The 18504-nt window shown below is 38.1% G+C and overlaps 1 protein-coding gene across 8 annotated transcripts in view; it reads left to right on the forward strand.

The window, feature by feature from the left end:
* PDLIM5 (PDZ and LIM domain 5) overlaps positions 1-18504 on the forward strand; it is a 218023-nt gene that overhangs the window by 170824 nt on the left and 28695 nt on the right. The gene's annotated exons all lie outside the window — the stretch shown is intronic.

An 18504-nucleotide genomic window follows, 5' to 3' on the forward strand; every position in this document is an offset into this window, starting at 1 on the left:
CTCTGAAATTTCTGGACTATTAACTGACTTAGCATGATCTATTCTTTTGGGGAAAAAATGCTAAGCTCAGCTCCATACGTTTTTGAATTATTTCTATTTATTTAAAGCCTATGTATGATGATGAAGATTTTCTGTAATTATTTTGTGCATTTGAATACAGAAAGTAATTTTCAGAAAAATGCTATTGGTATGGTAATTGGAAGCTAACAGGAGAATGTTTTCTAAAAAGCAACAAAAAGACTAAATTTCTGAGGTAGAAACTGAAGAGAAGGCACAAAGTATATGGACAGTGGAGGACAGAAAGTTTATATACGGCTCTTGGAAGTTCAGAAGTTTATGGTTAAAGTACTGCTCTGCCTCTTAAGTGGAAAGAAAAAATTCATTTTTTTGAACTCTTGGCGAATATACTACAGCAAAATTACCACAAGAGGGCGATGGAGTGCTTTTTCCAAGCCCTAATTAAATTTGTGAGAATAATCAAAGTAGGCCAATATTAGCAACTATAATAATGAGTCACATGGTTAGTGTTTAAAACATTATGCTGTTTCTAGAAAATATAAATGAATTTTATATGAGCAAAACTGCAACAGTATAAAACATTATACATTATATAACATTATAAAGCAAAATTATAAAAAGAAAGTATGTTTTCCTGTTGTGAAGTCACAGTTGAATTACATCATAATTCTTAGCTCAATTTTGAAAATATTTACTGAGCTCTTGTTTATCTTGCTCCAGGTGCTATAAACAGGCATTTAATCCGTTATTATGTTGTGGCAAAGTTAACTTATTTTGTACTATTTTGGAAAATTTAAAAATAAAAACAAAATTCCCAGCCACTCAAATTCTTCTGCCCTACACAATGGTATACCATAGTTTAAAGACAATAACAACAAGAAAATCACCTCAGAATGTACTCTTAGTCTTAGATAAATAGTTCCAAAAGCTTCCTGATGCAAATGAAAAAGTCTTTTGACTTAGAAGGTGATAGCGGATTCATCATGTGTTCATGCGTTCCTGTTTTAAGTTATGGGTAGCAGCTTAGGTAAATTTAGTTCATTAGATACAAATATATGTATAAAATATTATTATCTTACAAATGTAATGTTTTTCACAAATTCAATCATATAGTCATGAAGAGCCTTTCTATGTTGGAACACATCAGTTTTCTAATTTTAGTTTAATCATATACAAAATGAGAATGAATAATTCATTAGAATATAAGCAATGCTTTGCTAGATCTGGACCCGTTGTTCATTGAGCCAGTTTTCTGACTGGTGTTGGCCCCCCAAAATAGAAATGCCTGCTCTTTGCAGGTGTGAATGTCAGAAGGTTAGCATTTTTGTGAGCCTTTCCCTCCCTCCCTCCCTGCCTCTCTCCCTCCTTCCTTCTCAGCTTTCCCTCCTTCCTTCCTTCCCTTCCTCCCTCACTCTGTCGCCCAGGCTGGAGTACAGTGGCGCAATCTCAGCTCACTGCAACCTCCGCCTCCCAGGTTCAAGTGATTCTCCTTCCTCAGCCTCCTGAGTAGCTGGGGCTACAGGCGCCTGCCACCATACCCAGCTAATTTTTGTATTTTTAGTAGAGACGGGGTTTCACCATGTTGGACAGGATGGTCTCAATCTCCTGACCTCGTGACCCACCCACCCCGGCCTCCCAAAGTGCTGGGATTACAGGCGTGAGCCACTAGGCCCGGCCCCCATTTCTTTAACTATTAAAATAAAGACCTTAAAAACTTCTCCCATAGCATTCTTGTGAAATCAAGTGATCTAACTAGGCTGCAGATACTTAGAGGATACTCAGAGGTTAACTTTATATACCTTTATTCCTTTTCTTGATGGCATTAATAACTTACATTGTTACCGTCCAAAAACTGGTTCTCATGTGACATCCCTGCTTAAAAATGTTTGGGCTGTCTGCTGCCCATGGTCAAAATGCTTAGCTTCTTAACAGAACTTTTGATCCCCTTGCAATCTCAGGCCAACCTTCTTCTCCGGCTTCATTTTATACTACTGTTCCCTATAGTCCACTGACACTGAAGTTCATGAGTTCATATCATTCCTTGGCACACACTTTTCTGCTTTGTACAAGCTGCTCCTTTTATTTGAAATGCTTTTCCATCCCTTCTACTCCTGACAAACTTCTCTTTACCTTTTAAGACCAACTGTCCCCCCTTTGTGAAGCTTTCTTGAGCCCTCTTGTTACCTGTTCTTTTTCAATACTCCTACAAAATTTCAGTAATGTCTTTGTTATAGCATTCATCCTGTTCATCGTAATTGTTTACATAGGTGTCTTTACGACTGTTTCTAGATTCCTTTGAGGACGGGGACCAAGTCATACTGATCTCTGTTTTACGGCATCTAAACAATGCCTGGCACAGTTTATAGGCCCTCAGTAAATGTCCCCGGGAAAGGGAGTGGGTAGAGAAGTCAGTTGTCTTATTTAGGACATCATACGATCTGAAGGATGCAGAATTCATCTGCCAGGATATTGTTCTGTCCTCCTGCCAAACTTGAAATTCCCACAACAGTCATTGAAAAGGTGGAAGCACTGTCTGCCAAAGGCTGCTATTAGAAAATAAGCATGTTGCTAAGGAGAAGGGAGCTGCACTCTCCTTGAAGCATTTAACTCTCTTCAGAATTAAGATCATGAACATGAGCAGTACTATAACTAGTAATACGTTATTAATTTTTGGAAATTAAAAAATAATAACAGTTGTAAAGCCCCATGATAGGATTTTTTTTTTTTTTCCCAGAAGTATGAGGGCTGGGCACTGTGGCTCACACCTGTAATCCCAATAGTGTGGGAGGTTAAGGCAGGAGGATTGCTTGAGATCAGGAGTTTGAGACCAGCCTGGGTAACATAGCGTGACCCCCAGCTCCACAAATTTTGTAAAAAAAGAAGTTGGCTGGGCATGGTGGTGCACGCCCATGGTCCTAGCCACTCGGGAGGCAGAGATGGGAAGATCTCTTGAGCCTGGGAGGCGGAGGTTGCAGTGAGCCAGGATTGTGCCACTGCACTCCAACCTGGGTGACAGAGCTAGACCCTCATCTAAAAAAAATGTGATAATTTACTGCATATAAGGAACCAAGCAGTGGAATGCAGAGGAAATATTAGGAATGTGGGATCGCCCATTTTGTCATTGTGGACAAATTAGCTCGGATGCAAAGCACCAGTATATAATATAGAAATCATCAAAAAGGTTCAAAGAAGAGTCAAATCAGACTATGAGTCCCAGTTCAGAGGCATGGAGGTGCGAACAGTGGAAAGGGAAGAAAAAGACTTGAAGTTCCGAGGATACAATCTCGAGGTAAAATATGTATTTGTTTATAGTGAAGTCCTATTTTATGCAGGAACAATATTTTAATGTTTGTGCCTAAAATAAAATAGCATGTAGTCAACGACCCTTGAACATTTTTAGGAAGAGGCCAATTTGGAGAGGGAGCAACATATGCAAAAACTAAGAGAATTTGGCTTTGGGTAGGAAAGGCATGTAGTTCAGTATGTTTAAGGTTGTCTAGTGGCCCAGAGAGAAGGTTGGATGCATTAATGGGGGTTTTGAATGTAAGAATGTGGACTTGATGCTGAAAGGAAGCTATTAAAAGATTTATAAGCCGGAAGTGGCAAAATCAGACTTACATTATTAAAAGATTATTATAGCATTAATGTGTTTAAAAGATCATCATGACTTCATTGTAGAGATTAAGATTGGAGACCTGGAGACCATTTAAGAAGTTACTCAGGTAATCCAATCTGGAGATAGATAATGAATATTGCCCTGGGCAGTGGCAGTGTTTTGGAGAGAATTCCCTGGGCAGGGTGACTGCAGGGTATTTACACTTTAACCTAACTGGGCTGCTGGTTTTAACCATTGCCCTCCCTGGGAACTTGACTCCCTATAGAGTACCTATGTATCCTCTGTTAAAACACTGGTGTAGGACTGTATTCAGTTTATAGCATATTAGAATGCTACCTTCATACTTTCTTTAATTGTGTGTACACACAACTCCCAGTTGAGCCCTGTTTACTCTCATGTCCCTGGTGTTGACAAGAAATTAGTGGATATTATTAAAGGTGTCCATGGAGGCAGGCATTCTACTGAGGAAAATAAAAACATATATTGATATTAGTTGATATGATATTATGGCGATATACTCAAGGCAGTAGTATTTTATCATTTAATATTAGACTTTTTTTTTTTTTTTGAGACAGAGTCTCGCTGTGTTGCCCAGGCTGGAGTGTGGTGGCGCTATCTAGGCTCACTGCAAGCTCCGCCTCCCAGGTTCACGCCATTCTCCTGCCTCAGCCCCCCAAGTAGCTGGGACTACAGGCGCCTGCCACCATGCCCGGCCAATGTTTTTGTATTTTTAGTAGAGACGGGGTTTCACCGTGTTAGCCAGGATGGTCTCGATCTCCTGACCTTGTGATCTGCCCGCCTCAGCCTCCCAAAGTGCTGGGATTACAGACGTGAGCCACCACGCCCAGCCAATATTAGACATTCTTAACCTCTGATAGTCCGTATTGAACAGATACCAATTTCCCTACGCTCTTGTTAAGGCACCATTTCCTTTATGTGAATTAGGTGATATGTGTATAAGCTTTATCTTAGTGATTTGTTTTTCTCTATGAAACAGTTTGGATATGTAGTAAAGACAAAGGCTCTTAATTGACAAGAATGTAAAAACAAAAGTTTATGATTCTTTTTTAGAATATAAGTTGTTTCGTGTTTTGAAGAAGCATGATACAAGTAAGCTATAAATATAAAAGTTGTGACCATTTGAAGGTCTTTTGGGGACAGTGTAAATTTCTTTTGATCAAATGAAACGGGAAAAAACACAAACTTGCTTTTCAAAATGAATAATTTTTGCTTCTGTTGTACCCCATCTGAGGAGTTTTCACCATCCCTATTTGAGGATTGGGAACTCATGAATACAATGGGCGGCCTAAAAGGAACAAACATTTAACATTTAACAGCAGAATGAGGACTGTCATTGATTAGTAGTAATCATTGTTTTTGTAATACTTTCAGTTGTAACAGATATTTTTATAAGACTGCACAATAAGATAATGTCATTAAAATTTAAAATTTGAATAGGCATTATTTAATGAGGTAACAGCGTCTGAGAAAAGTCAAAAGAATTGTTTAGAGTTCTGTGGTGAGTTGAACCCAGCTGTTTTGACTCTGAATACTGTATTTTCCTGACTGAAAAGACAGTATCAGTGAATGTATTTAAGGAGGACTGTATCTGTTAGGGATGGGATAGAAAGGCTTCTTGCCTTGGATAATAGGGAGCTTCAAGTGACTGGCAACTGCTGAGATCTGTTTCAAGTAACATTTTCTTTGCATCTAAACTCTGTTTTTGAAATTTAGATCATTTGGCTAAGATTCTAGTTAATATGTTTTTCTTTTTTTTAAATCATACCCTGCTTCTGGTGTGTGCTACATTTAGCAATAAAGAAAAGCTTGTTTACTTCATTATAGACTGAGCTTTGGAGAGATCTGATATGTTGTTTCGGTGTTTTTTTTTTTTTTTTTGTGAGAAAGACTCAAATATATTTGTGAGATTTGATTAGATCAAAGACTGAATGATGTGCATCTCAGTTATAAGTGGATATAAATTCTATCTTTTATTTGAAGTCTAAGGGAGATAGGGGTGAGAAAGGAAATTACTGTTTCTACAACCATCCCAAATTTCATTGTAGGCTTTGCACTACAGTAATAAATCGAGATAACTAGATTTGCCTAGCTAAGATGGATAGATTTATTGGTTCCATTTTAAAATTTTTATATGAATAAGTAAACTGCTACCAGTTGCGTGTATTTCATCTCTTCTAATAATGTTTTATTGCCATCTGCTCCCCTGCATTTTGACATCATTAAACTAAACAGCCCACTTGCCATAAAGTCCTGACTGGAGCTGTCCATTGTCAAAACTGGGGTGTGAAACATGTAAATATGCCCATCTCCTTACATAACAAGTAGATTTTTGTTTCTGATTCTCAGGAAAAAATAAAAGTAACAACCATTAATTGCCTGTTTTCTTTTCTTCTAATTGTTCCTTCATTGAAATTTATTTCCGTTTTGGAAGCTTTCCAGTGCTGATGCAAGGCTTCATCTGTGAAAGCTATTCTTTCTCCCCATTTTCTTCTCTTTCTGAGATTAAAATATTAAACCTTTTATAAGGCAGACATCTACATTTGTTCATATATGCTTTTCATAAAGAATTGTTCTATTAATTGATGCATATGGTTTAAACCAAAGTTTGGCAAATGGTGTTCGTTGGTCACATCTGGCCCACCACTGATTTTTTGAATGAAGTTTTGTTGGAAAACAGCTATGGTACAGTTGTTTACATATTGTTTATGGCTGATTTCATGCCACAATGGCAGAGTTGAATAGTTGCAAGAGTCTGTAAGGCCCACAAAGCCTAAAATATTTATTCTCTGGCTCTTTACAGAAAAAGTTTTGTTAACACTGGTTTTTGAACGCATGAATAAGAATAACAATGCTTGATAATTCTGCATAGTAGTTGCAGACTTTTTTGACAGCCATCAGCACCCTTGGTAGCACTAGTCCTGAGATACTATGATTGCCTATTTGCTTGTCTGTAGTGGCTTTAAGAAGATAAACTCTTTCTGGGCAGATACCTTATCCTTAAATGTATCTTCCACAGCAGAAGAATTCTTACATCTAAAACATTGTATGTACTAAGTAGTTGTTGAATGAGTGGATGATTTATTTTTTAACTATGTAAGATCTTATGTCAGAGTGTAATAATAATTGACACATATGAAGCATTTCTTACAGATTCAAGGAAGTGTAAGTAAACACTTTTACTACTTCATTTAATCCTCTCACCCTTTGAGGTAGTTATTATTGCTGTTTTACAGATGAGGTAACTTAAGACCCAGAATGATGACATTTCTAACATCACAGCTAGAAAGCCCAGAACTAGGAGCCTGTGTATCTTGAAATTTAGTTTTTATGCTAGATATGCTGCTTCTTCCACCATAAAATAGCTGACCTACCATCTCAGCTTTCAAAAGATGCTAAATTCAAACATAACTTTGAAAAATGATAAAGTATCATTTATTTTGGAGAGCTAATGACTTTAATTGAGAGATATCTTAGAGAATTAGTGGTAGTAATAGAAATGTAAGGAGTATCCCAGTTTTTAAATTTTACAATAACTTGTATTCATCATTAGAGACGTTGTAGATATTGACATGGAGAAATCTTAAAATCTCTCTCTTTTTTTTTTCTGCTTCATTTTTTTTTCCCCCTACATGATTAGAACTCTGTTTATATGGTCAACTTAAACAGTAGGTACCTTTCTCCTTCATTTCTGAAATTAGGCTGCTTTCTCATTTATATAAATAGTTGAAAATTGGTGGGAAAATGGTAAAAGCCAAACCCATGTAGCTTTCGTGTGGCTTTGGAAGTAAGACATGTCAGAACTCTAGACATAATGTGAGTATAAAATGATTTTAATGTATGTCCTTATGGTTTTCTCATCCAAATATGAGCAAAATTGTACAAATTTAATATTTTAAATATATTCTAAGCTTACAAAATCTGTATGAGTTTACCATTGATCCTCTTTAGTATTCCTGAGGTCATGCATTATGTCTCAGTTTTGTGTTGTTTTTTAATATTTTAATTTTATTCTTTTTTATTTCTTTTCCTTTGTTTTTTTTTTTTCCTTTTTTTAAGAAAATGAAGCACATTGGCCTCCTACAATAAAAGCATAGACTTGTCTTCCCACTCTAAGTAGAAAATGTAACAGTGATATTAAGATGATTTAGAAGATTCTGGGCCAGGCACGGTGGCCCATGCCTGTAATCCCAGCACTTTGGGAGGCTGAGGCCGGCGGATCATTAGGTCAGGAGATTGAGACCATCCTGGCTAACATGGTGAAACCCAATCTCTACTAAAAATACAAAAATAAGCTGGGCGTGGTGGCGCGTGCCTGTAGTCCCAGCTACCCGGAAGGCTAAGGCAGGAGGATCGCTTGAACCTGGGAGGCGGAGGTCGCAGTGAGCCGAGATCGTGCCACTGCACCGTGCGAGACTCAGTTTCAAAAAAGAAAGAAAGAAAGAAAGAAAATTCTGTGTATATTGTGATAAATAATTTGTTGACTTAATTGAATGCTGGTAGAACCAGGTATGTTAAGATCTCGTATCTTTATCTTCAAGGTACATACTGAGTTTCTTTTACTTGTATCTCTGACCAAATGGAAGTTTTCTAGATAAGATCAGCTAGGAGAAAAAGGCAAGTCTATGTGTACTGAATTTTGGTTATGTGTGATATAAGAAAAAGAGAACTGAACATAATCCAAGTCCGCACACTCACTTTAATTAAGATATAGTAGATCCAGTTTAATCTGGGTTCTTAAAGTTGAAAGGCTGGTTGCTAATGGAAGAAGCTAGGCTCCTGAAGATGTGGAAATATTTGATACTTAGCCTTGGGTGCACCTGTTCCAGTGCTTTACAGCGTACATACCAGCATTCTCCACTGCTTAGAGAAATGGTAATAGTTTAATCTGTCCAATTTGCTTTTAATCACTGAGTAAAAAAAAAAATCCTTGATTTCATTTTTTAAAAATTGCACAAACGTCTCCAGAATGTACTTTCCTCTGATCCCAGATCTTGGCTTAACTTTCTCCATTTCTGTTGGATATGATTTCATGCCTGGATTATGAAGAGTAGACTATTGTTTAGGCTTTCAGCATAAGGAGCTTGACAGACAAAATGCACATATTCTGTGCTTCTCTTGGCCACCATCTGTTTGAGATGGCTGGGGAAGGGGCAGAGAAGAAAGCACTTGCTGCACACAACAGTATGCAAGCATGTTGCCATGACTGCTACCCAATTTAGTATGTATAAAATTGCTACCATACCATTGAGGACATATTTCCTGAGATGTTGAATTACAATACTTTATCTCCCCGAGAGTGCCACTTTGATGTATCCCAGTTATTTATACAAGCACAACATTAGCCTCAGTGTTTTTAACAAGAACACCTCTTGCAGTTGACCCAGTTGTTTTTCACACCATAAAATCTCACTTATGACCTCTGCCTTGTTGGAGCTGTCAACATTTGTCTTTTGTCAGGGGGAGTATTAGTATCCATTGATTGATTTTTTTTTTTTTTTTTTTTTTTTAAAGACAGAATCTCACTCTGTCACCCAGGCTGGAGTCCAGTGGCGCGATCTGGGCTCACTGCAACCTCTGCCTCCTGGGTTCAAGTGATTCTCCTGCCTCAGCCTTCCAGTAGCTAGGATTACAGACACGCACCACCATGCCTGGCTAATTTTTGTATTTTTTCATAGAGACAGAGTTTTGCCATGTTGTCCAGGCTGGTCTCAAACTCCTGACCTCAAGTGATCCGTCCATCTCAGCCTACCAAAGTGCTGGGATAATAGGCGTGAGCTACTGCGCCCGGCCTAGTATCCATTGATATTTTCAATATCAGCCTTTCTTCTGACTTAATGAGAATGAAGTATTATAGGATTTTTAAAATAAGGAATCAAAATGTATTTTATAGTTATTCCTAGATTTGTCCCCATAACTTTCTTTGCTGCTTTACCTTAATCCAAATGTAGTAGTTGAAGTATTCACACTGATATGAAGTTTGTACAATAAAATAGATTTAGTACTTTAAGCCTGTTTGTCCTTAGCAAAAGTATTAGATCTATAATTATGTTTCTCATTCTGTTGCCCAGGCTGAGGTGCAGTGATGTGATCACAGCCCACTGCAACCTTGAGCTCCTGGACTCAAGTTATCCTCCTGCCTCACACCCCTGAGTAGCTAGGACTATAGGTGCATGCCACCACGCCAAACTTTTTTTTTTTTTGTGGAGACGAGGGTCTCACTGTGCTGCCCAGGCTGGTCTCAAACTCCTAGCCTCAGGTGAGCCTCCTACCTCAATTTCCCAAAGTGCAGGGATTGCAGATTTGAGCCACCACACCTGGCCACATTTCTCTTCTAAAGCAATTTATATAAATTCTCCTAAATGTTTCTCAAAACGTGAAGAATACAGCCTTTTATCCATAAGTTTTATTTCAGGAACTTTGCAGCCATTAATTATGATGGCTAAAAACTTTGGGCAGTCAGATTTATGGAAATAAGTAGTATTTCTCTAAGAAACTCATATTTTACAGAATACATGAAGGGCTTAAAAGTGATAATCTAAGCTGTTAGAGACTTCAAGGAAAATAAAATAATAACGCCTTCATACATTTTTCCTACATTTATCCTAGCAGGCTCAGTAAGGAAATTAAAATAGCAGAAATAAATCACCTCAACTATCACTATCCCCTCCTCCAAACTGGTCCAGCAGTGAGTACTACCAGGTTTAGATCACATTTAAGGAGCTCTGACTTCATATTTTAATGGAGCAAGACATTAACTGGCAAAGAGCTTAGCACACAGTAGGTAAATAATAATTATTGATGAATTAATGCATAAGGACATAGTTTTTGGAGTGAAATAGACATGGTTTTGGATCCCGGATTCTCTGCTCCCCTCCACTGGCTTCCATGACATACTCTCCTGGTTTTTCTTCTGCCTCCCTATCAGTCCCTAAGGCATTTGTGTTATTTGCTTTCCGCCCAAGGAGCTCTTCTGTTTTCATGCTGTACTTTCCCTGAAACAGTCTCATTCACTCCCACAGACTCAAATGTCATCAATATGTTGGTGACTCTTGAATCAATTCTTCTAGCTTAGATACTTCTCCTGAGTTTTTATATTCAATAAATGATCTGTACAGGCGCCTCCAACTTTAACATACATGTGCTCTCCTCCACTGTGAACACATGCATAGCGTAGCGCCTGCCGCATTACAGGCTCTTAGCATAAACTTGTGAGTGAAAGATACCTATAGGTAAACTCAGCATTTTTCCACCTTTCTAGCAGTTATCCCACTATAATATAATTGACCGTTTACTGGCTTACAACCTTCTTTAAACTCAGTAAGGGCAGAAATCATGTTTGTCTTGTCCATATTGGTAGAGCCAGTGCATTGTTTGGTACGTAGTAGTTGTTCAGAAAACATTTGCCTCATTTCATGATTCTACATGTTTTGGGGCAAATTACTTATCCTTTCAGAAGTTTATATTCTTGATCTGTTAAATAGTTGACGGTACCTTGAAGTGTTGTTGTAAAGATGAAAAAATTCAGTTATTCACTCTTCAAAACTTTTTACTATAGAAAAATGTTCAAATATATGTATCTGCACTCCAGCCTGGGCAACAGAGTAGAGACCTTGTCTCTAAAAACAAAAAAATTAAATTAGAAACAAAGAAAAAAATTACTGTGTTGGGAGATGTGTGGTAGGCAAAATAATGCCCTCTACAGATGTCCATGAACACAGAACTTGTTATGTTATATGGCAAAAAGGAATTAAGTTTGCAGGTTGGAGTTAAGATTGCTTGTCAATTGACCTTAAAAATGGGGAGATTATCCTGGTTTGACCCAATGTAATCACAAGGGTCTTCAAAAGTGGAAGAGCAGGGAGGCGGAAGAGAGGATCAGAGTGATACTATGTGAAAACAATTCAACCCATGCTTGCTGGCTTTTAAGAGGTGGAAGGGGCTTTGAACGAGAGAACTGGGCAGCCTCAGTTTCCCTAGAGCCTTCAGAAAGAAAAACAGCCCTACCAACACCTTGATTTTGACCCAGCAATATCTGTGTAGGATAACTGTTAGGTTTAAGTAATAAACTTGTATTGTTTTTAAGCCAGTAACTTATTAGTAATTTGTTACAGTGGCAATAGAAAACTAGTGATCAGATAATCAAAAAAAAATTGAAAATTGGGTATTTCATGATATTAAGGAATATTTTTAAGTGTGATAATGGCATTATGATTATGTTTTTAAAAAGAGTACTCTTTTAGAGATTATATTACAATATAGATTAAATGGCATATCTTGAATTTGTTTCAAAATAGTTCAGAGATGGCAGGGGAGCGAGTGGGATATTAATGAAACATGATCAATTATGAAGCAATGATTAACAAAGCTTGATTTTTCCATTTATTAAGTTGTACTAGTTTTTCAAATAATGAATTGGTTCCTTAGCATCCTCTACACATAAGCAACGTGGACATTTTTTAAAATTCTAGAATCATTGTAAACTCATAGACTTAGATATATTTGAAGTATTTCAATCCATTGTAGTTATTATTTTTATTTTTCTTAATGCTGAAACTGTCCTATCTACTTCTTCATGTTATTTTGATGCAACTCCAGGAGTCTTTAACATTTTCCTTGCTTTCTAATTTGACAAGACATTCCAAACTCTCCTTACTCATTTTTTGCCCCAATCCTAGAATCAGCAATTTCTCTAAGACGTCTGGTTCCCTTTAGTAGAAAGACAACAGTTCTGGTGCAGGAGTCATTTTTTTCTCTGAATAAAGACTTACTGAGCAATATGCCAGGGACTCCTGGGTGCTAGGGATAGAGCAATGTACAAAATAGATGGTGACCCTGACCTCAAGGTAGGAGAAGACAGACAATAAACAATAAAAAGAATATAACATGAGTGCTATAGATAAAGAGAAACTGCTGAGGAATATAGGAACTGCTGCTTTGTGGGGAATGGGGTGCTGTTTTGTATAGGATGGTCCAGGAAAGCTACATTGATAACATGGCCTTTGAGCAGAGACCAGAAGGAAGTGAGGGAGCAAGCCATGTGAACAACTGGGGAAAAGATTTCCAGGCAGAGGGAACAGAAAGTACAAAGGGCCTGAATCAGAAGCATGCTGGCCAGTACAGAGGAATAATCAGGGGGCCAGCATGTCTAGGATATAATGGGCAAAGGGTAGAGTGGCAGGAGATCAGGTCAGAAAGATAGCAGGGATCATATTCTCTAAGACCTTTGGTTTTAGTGCTGAGTTAAACGGTCACTATTGGAGGGTTTTGAGCAGAGGAGTATCTGTTCAAAACCCTCCAATTGTATACTGACTTCATTTTTACTGACTTTTTTGTTGGTGGCAAGAGTAGAAGCAAGGAGATCTATAGGCAGTCACTGCTCTAATCCAACTAAGAGATGAAGATGGTGGCTTGGACCAAGATGTACTATGGAGGTGGTGAGACATCATTATGTGATGTGTTTTTTGTATCATCATGAGCAGTTCATCTTCCAACACCAAACTTGCTCTCCTACTGATTATGTTTAGCAATACAGAAGCACTACTTCTAATAAGAGTAAGCTGCCTTAGAAGACACTAGCAACATCTGTTATTGTTTAAGTTTGTTCTTTGGGATATCATCCCCCATTCCCAGCTGACTTATGTTAAGTTTCCAAGTAAAGTTTGACAGAATGTAGTATTTTTTTCGCATAGTATATGTCGGTTGTAAGAATATTTTATTGGTAGTTGAAATTTTATTTGAACCAAAGAATCAGCTGATTAACTTCATGCCTATTCAAGTACAGTCTGGCCAGGTGCTTAATCTATGCATTATAATCCTCACTACTGTCTTTTAAGTGTGTTGGTTTAGAATTAACAGCTATTATGAACAGGAACAGAGACCAAAAATAGCAAATAACTCCCACTTTATTCTTAATCCAGTGAGAAAACATCTGTTTTCAAAAAACTCACACGTACTACCAGGAACTTGATTGATTTTAATTAATATTTTCTTACTGGAAACTCTAGCAACTCTGTATGTTGTGGATTAGGTATATTTTACTGGATTAACTTAAAAAATTTATACATTGTATGCTGAGAAAGTTTTCTAGTATGTTGCTATTTTCCAGTAAATTTATGTTTACTTATTTAATGGTAATTATTGTAATCTTAGGTTTGACTATCAGTGTTGAAAATCCAAAGAAAAGATTAAATATGAATGTTATCATTCTGAACCTTTAGAAGACTCATAAATAGCAATTCTAAAGTTAACGAAAGAGATTCTCACCAACACTATTGGTTTGGAGAGAAGCTAATGGATTTGAATTTCTAGTTTTCTGGTGGTGAAATGTATCTGGTACAAAAGAAAAAAAAAGTAATTTTCAAACAGGCTCCCAGGGAGTAGAGATTAGCTGTAAAAGAAGCCAATATTTAATGAAAGTTGCTCAAGCTTAAGGTTAAAAAGGAAATCTTGAGTCAAGAACCAATTTCCTCCTGATGTTCTCATTGTGACAGTTTCCTGACTTGCTCATTATTCAGTTCGAATAAGTCACACTTTTTGTGACTTACATTCCTAGATTGTGAACTGGGGCTGATTCAATGCTCCTGTTTAATGTTATCATTAGAACTTAAAAGAAAAAAAAAACTGTGATGACAAGTAGATTGTCATCCTTAAGCTATCTCTAAAGAGGTGTATTTTTCTTTCTACATAGAAGTAAATGGTTTTGGCAATGGGTTCAATGCATTTGGAGCATTTTAGAGGTCAGTGTGCTACCCATGGAAGACTGGTTTTCTTTGTATGGTAGTGTAGTTCTCTACAAAATTATAATGGAAGCAGGGCTCATTTATGGTGCTTCCCCTCTCCCAAGACCTCACCCTCTTACAATTCCCTCTTCCCCGTAAGCCAAGTGAGCAGAGACTAGGAGGCTGGCACTTGACTGCTCAAAGGTTGCCCATTCCTGTGCTAGAGCGGTGAGAAATTCAGTCTGAAGAAATGAAACATCACTTTATTAATACGGGAAATAACTGTGCCTTGGAAATGTTCAGGACTTGGTAATTAATAGAGCTTGTGTAGCTTTGTGTGCGGGCCAGTGTGCTAGCAACACAGCAACAAATGGAGGTGTGAGAATTTATTTCATATCCAAAGTGGTTAAAATGGGGCAGTAACAGAAAGCAAGGCTTTTCTTCCCAAGAAAGGAGGAGTGGTAGAGCTTAGGGCCTTTTTATGTGTGTTTGAGATACAGTCACATGTTTCATGTTTAAGAATGGCTTCTCATGCTAAATAAGTTCGTTCCCCGTATACCTTCTCCTTGAGGCATGGGCCAGATGGATTATGTCCCATTTTACAATGACTGATGGAGAATTACCACACTCTTTTATTGCTAAAAGTATCTCAGTGACTCAGTACTTTAGAGCTTATGCATAGATAATGTGATAAAATAAAGGCATATGGTAGATGAAAGGGTTGGCTTTCTTTGAGGTCTGATTTTCAGATTTTCCAATTGGTTACTTTCCCACTATTTGAAACCCTGAACCTAATCCACATTTTTAAAGTATCTATCTCTATAGTCTTCTTTAAAAAGGAAAAAAAAAAAAACGTTTGGAATCTTCCTTTTTTCATTTAAGTGATTAAATAATATTTTTTCATCATTTATTTGTAAGGAAATTTTTTGGCTGTGGATAGAAAGAAGTATATAGAGTTTGTACTCTTTTTTTTTTTTTTTTTTTTTGAGACGGAGTCTCGCTCTGTCTCCCAGGCCAGAGTGCAGTGGTGCGATTTCAGCTCACTGTGCAAGCTCCACCTCCCGGGTTCACGCCATTCTCCTGCCTCAGCCTCCCGAGTAACTGGGACTACAGGTCCACCACGCCCAGCTGATTTTTTTGTATTTTTAGTAGAAACGGGGTTTCACCATGTTAGCCGGGATGGTCTCCATCTCCTGATCTCGTGATCTGCCCTCCTTGGCCTCCCAAAGTGCTGGGATTACAGACGTGAGCCACCACGCCTGGCCACTCATTTTTAAATAACTAATAATTAGGGAGGAAAAGATATTGACAGGATATTGATAAATAGCTAATAAATTGTACAGGTGAGGAGTGTTACTTCTAGCTGGGGTGGTCAGAGAAGACTTGAGAGAGGAAAATGAAACTTCTATGGGCTTACAGAATGGGAAAACTATGAGTAGCAGTAGGAAAAGGGACATTTCTTTGGCTGAGGGTCACAGAGGCAATGTCTGGTGTGGCATGTTCAAGGGATAATGAATAAACTATAGCATAGTTTAAGAGCAGACTCTGGAGCCAGACAGCCCAAGTTCAAGACTTTTACTTGCTATGTGACTTTGGGCAGATTTTTAAACCGCTCTTTGCCTCAGATTCCTCATAAATTAAAAAAGTGGTACTAATACCAAAATCATAGGTCTGTTGTAAGGATTTAAGAATAGTACCTTGAAGACCAGGCGTGGTGGCTCATGCCTATGGTCCCAGCACTTTGGGAGGCTGAGGCGGACAGATCACAAAGTCAGGAGTTCGAGACCAGCCTGGCCAACATGGTGAAACCCCATCTCTACTAAAAATACAAAAATTAGCCCAGCATGGTGGCAGGCGCCTGTAATCCCAACTACTTGGGAGGCTGAGGCAGGAGAATCATTTGAACCCTGGAGGCGGAGGTTGCAGTGAGCAGAGATCGTGCCGTTGCACTCCAGCCTGGGTGACAGGGTGAGACTCCATCTCAAAAAAAAAAGAATGGTGCTTTCAAATAGTATTAAATAATTGCACAAGTTGAATATTAAGTTACTCTAATTTAGTCTGAAGATGATGGCAGTGATATGTGGGGAAACAGAAAAGATAAGGTTTTATAGAAGATTGGAGTGGGCTCATTGAGGGACTTGACTTTCAGGACTACATATAGTTTGTAATGAGTTACAGAGGCTTTATTTTAGAAGCAGGGACATATGATCAGAGTAGTGTTTTTGGAAAAATAATCTAGCAGAATAGGTAGAAAGGGTGACTGGCAGCAGAGAGTGGTTAGGAGACTTGCAATAGTCCAGATTTGAGGAATTCAAGACCAGAATTCAAAAGATAGAGGATGGGTTTGGATTAGAAAGGAAGGACAAACCTGAGAAAGAAACATTTTCTATGAAACAGTTGTTAGGGTCTGGGGACTAACCCTTGGGGACATAGGAGGCCGAGTTCTGTGCCTGCGTGAGTGGGAGAATTCAAGCATCTAGGAGTTCTTGGCAAGAGCTGGTAATATGTGCAAGAAGAAGAAATGTATTTTACATGTCTTGAATTTAAAGATAATAACAGGTGTTAGAGTTGAAAATGCCCTTGAGAAAACATATTTGGTGCTCCAGAAGAAATCAGGCCTGGATAAAGAAATTAAAGATGCACAGAGGTAAGAGTTGGGCTGTGTGAGCAAATTAGGTAACAAGAAAGAAAGTAGTGTACCAAGTGAATATTACAGCACTTTTCTTTCCCATTTCTATAAGAGAAAAGTGTGGGTCTAAGAGAATGGAAACATGTTCCTAGTCCAGTTGACTCACTTGAAACATGGGCAATAGTAGAGCTCCCTGGCCTGAAAGTGCCATTTCACAGATCAAGTGCCAGGCAGCGTGCTGTAGAAGATGTGCGAAGTGTCTATAAACGCTGGGTTTCTGGATCTGTAATTGCACATTATTGCAAACGGGCTTTATTCTAGTGAGGGAGAATTATCATATCAATTATCCTAATTAATCTTTCCCAATTCCAACTACACTTTAATATACTATCAATGTGTTTTTACATATATGTATATTTATGTAAATACATTTACCTGTATAAATACACTCTGTTAATTTGTATTATTTGTATGCTTTTCTTAAAAGTTGTTCCTTTTGGACTATTTTCACGTGCACCTTTTCTCTTCCATTAGATTTGAATTGCCTGTGGCTAAGGAGCAGGCCATCTGTTGGTTTCAATCCTCACTCTTTTCTCATTCATTCACTTTTGTATTGATTCCAGTTTATTTATTCATTCATTCATTCTCTCCAGACACTGTTAAGTTGCTAGGGTGCTGAATAAGACATAATTTCTGCCCTCAGGGAGTATACTATCTAGTTAAGGGAAGGAAAGGCACAGAAGTATGTAGCAGAAACAGTAATAAAGACATTAACAGAAAATTGTGAGAACACAGAAGAGAAACATTTAATCCAGATTATATGGAGAGGGTTGGGGAGAAATGTAGTTCAGGGAGAGTTTTCGGAGTAGTCGACTTCTGGGCTGAGACTTAAACAATAAAGTAGTGGTTACTAGGTAAATAGGGAGAAGGGTAGAAAATGGCATTACCGATGGTGAAAACAGCCTGAGCATACGTAGACCCATTCACAAGAAAAAGTGAGGCAGTTTAGTGTTCTTGGAGCATAAAGTGAAAGGCAAAGAGCAGTGTAAGATGAGGTTGTGGGGCAAGCAGAGACCACTGGGGGGATTCGTATGCAGCACATGGAAGCAGGGACTACATTCAGGGGTCAAATAGGGAGATCCTTAAATGCTATTGGGTCAGATTTCAGTCTTAGGTGGCTGTTGGGAGGATGAATGTAAGGAGGACATTTTGGTAGCTGGTCGAGGTTGGTGACATTGAGGATCTAAATTAAGACATTATTATAGGAATGAGGAAGAGGAGGCAAAGTCAAGAACAATGTGTAATATCAAACCAGCAGGACCTATTACTACAAATGAGAGGGAGGAAGGACCAAGGATGCTTCTTATGTAGCTGCCTTCTATTCCTGGGTGACTGGTTGCACAGTCTCCTTAGAGAATCCAGGAACAGAGAGAATATAGTGAGTTAATTTTTGGTTTTGTTATCTTCAACACACTGGGATTTTTAATACATCTATGACTATA

The sequence above is a fragment of the Nomascus leucogenys genome, chromosome 9 (assembly GCF_006542625.1).
Source record: "Nomascus leucogenys isolate Asia chromosome 9, Asia_NLE_v1, whole genome shotgun sequence".
NCBI lineage: Eukaryota > Metazoa > Chordata > Mammalia > Primates > Hylobatidae > Nomascus > Nomascus leucogenys.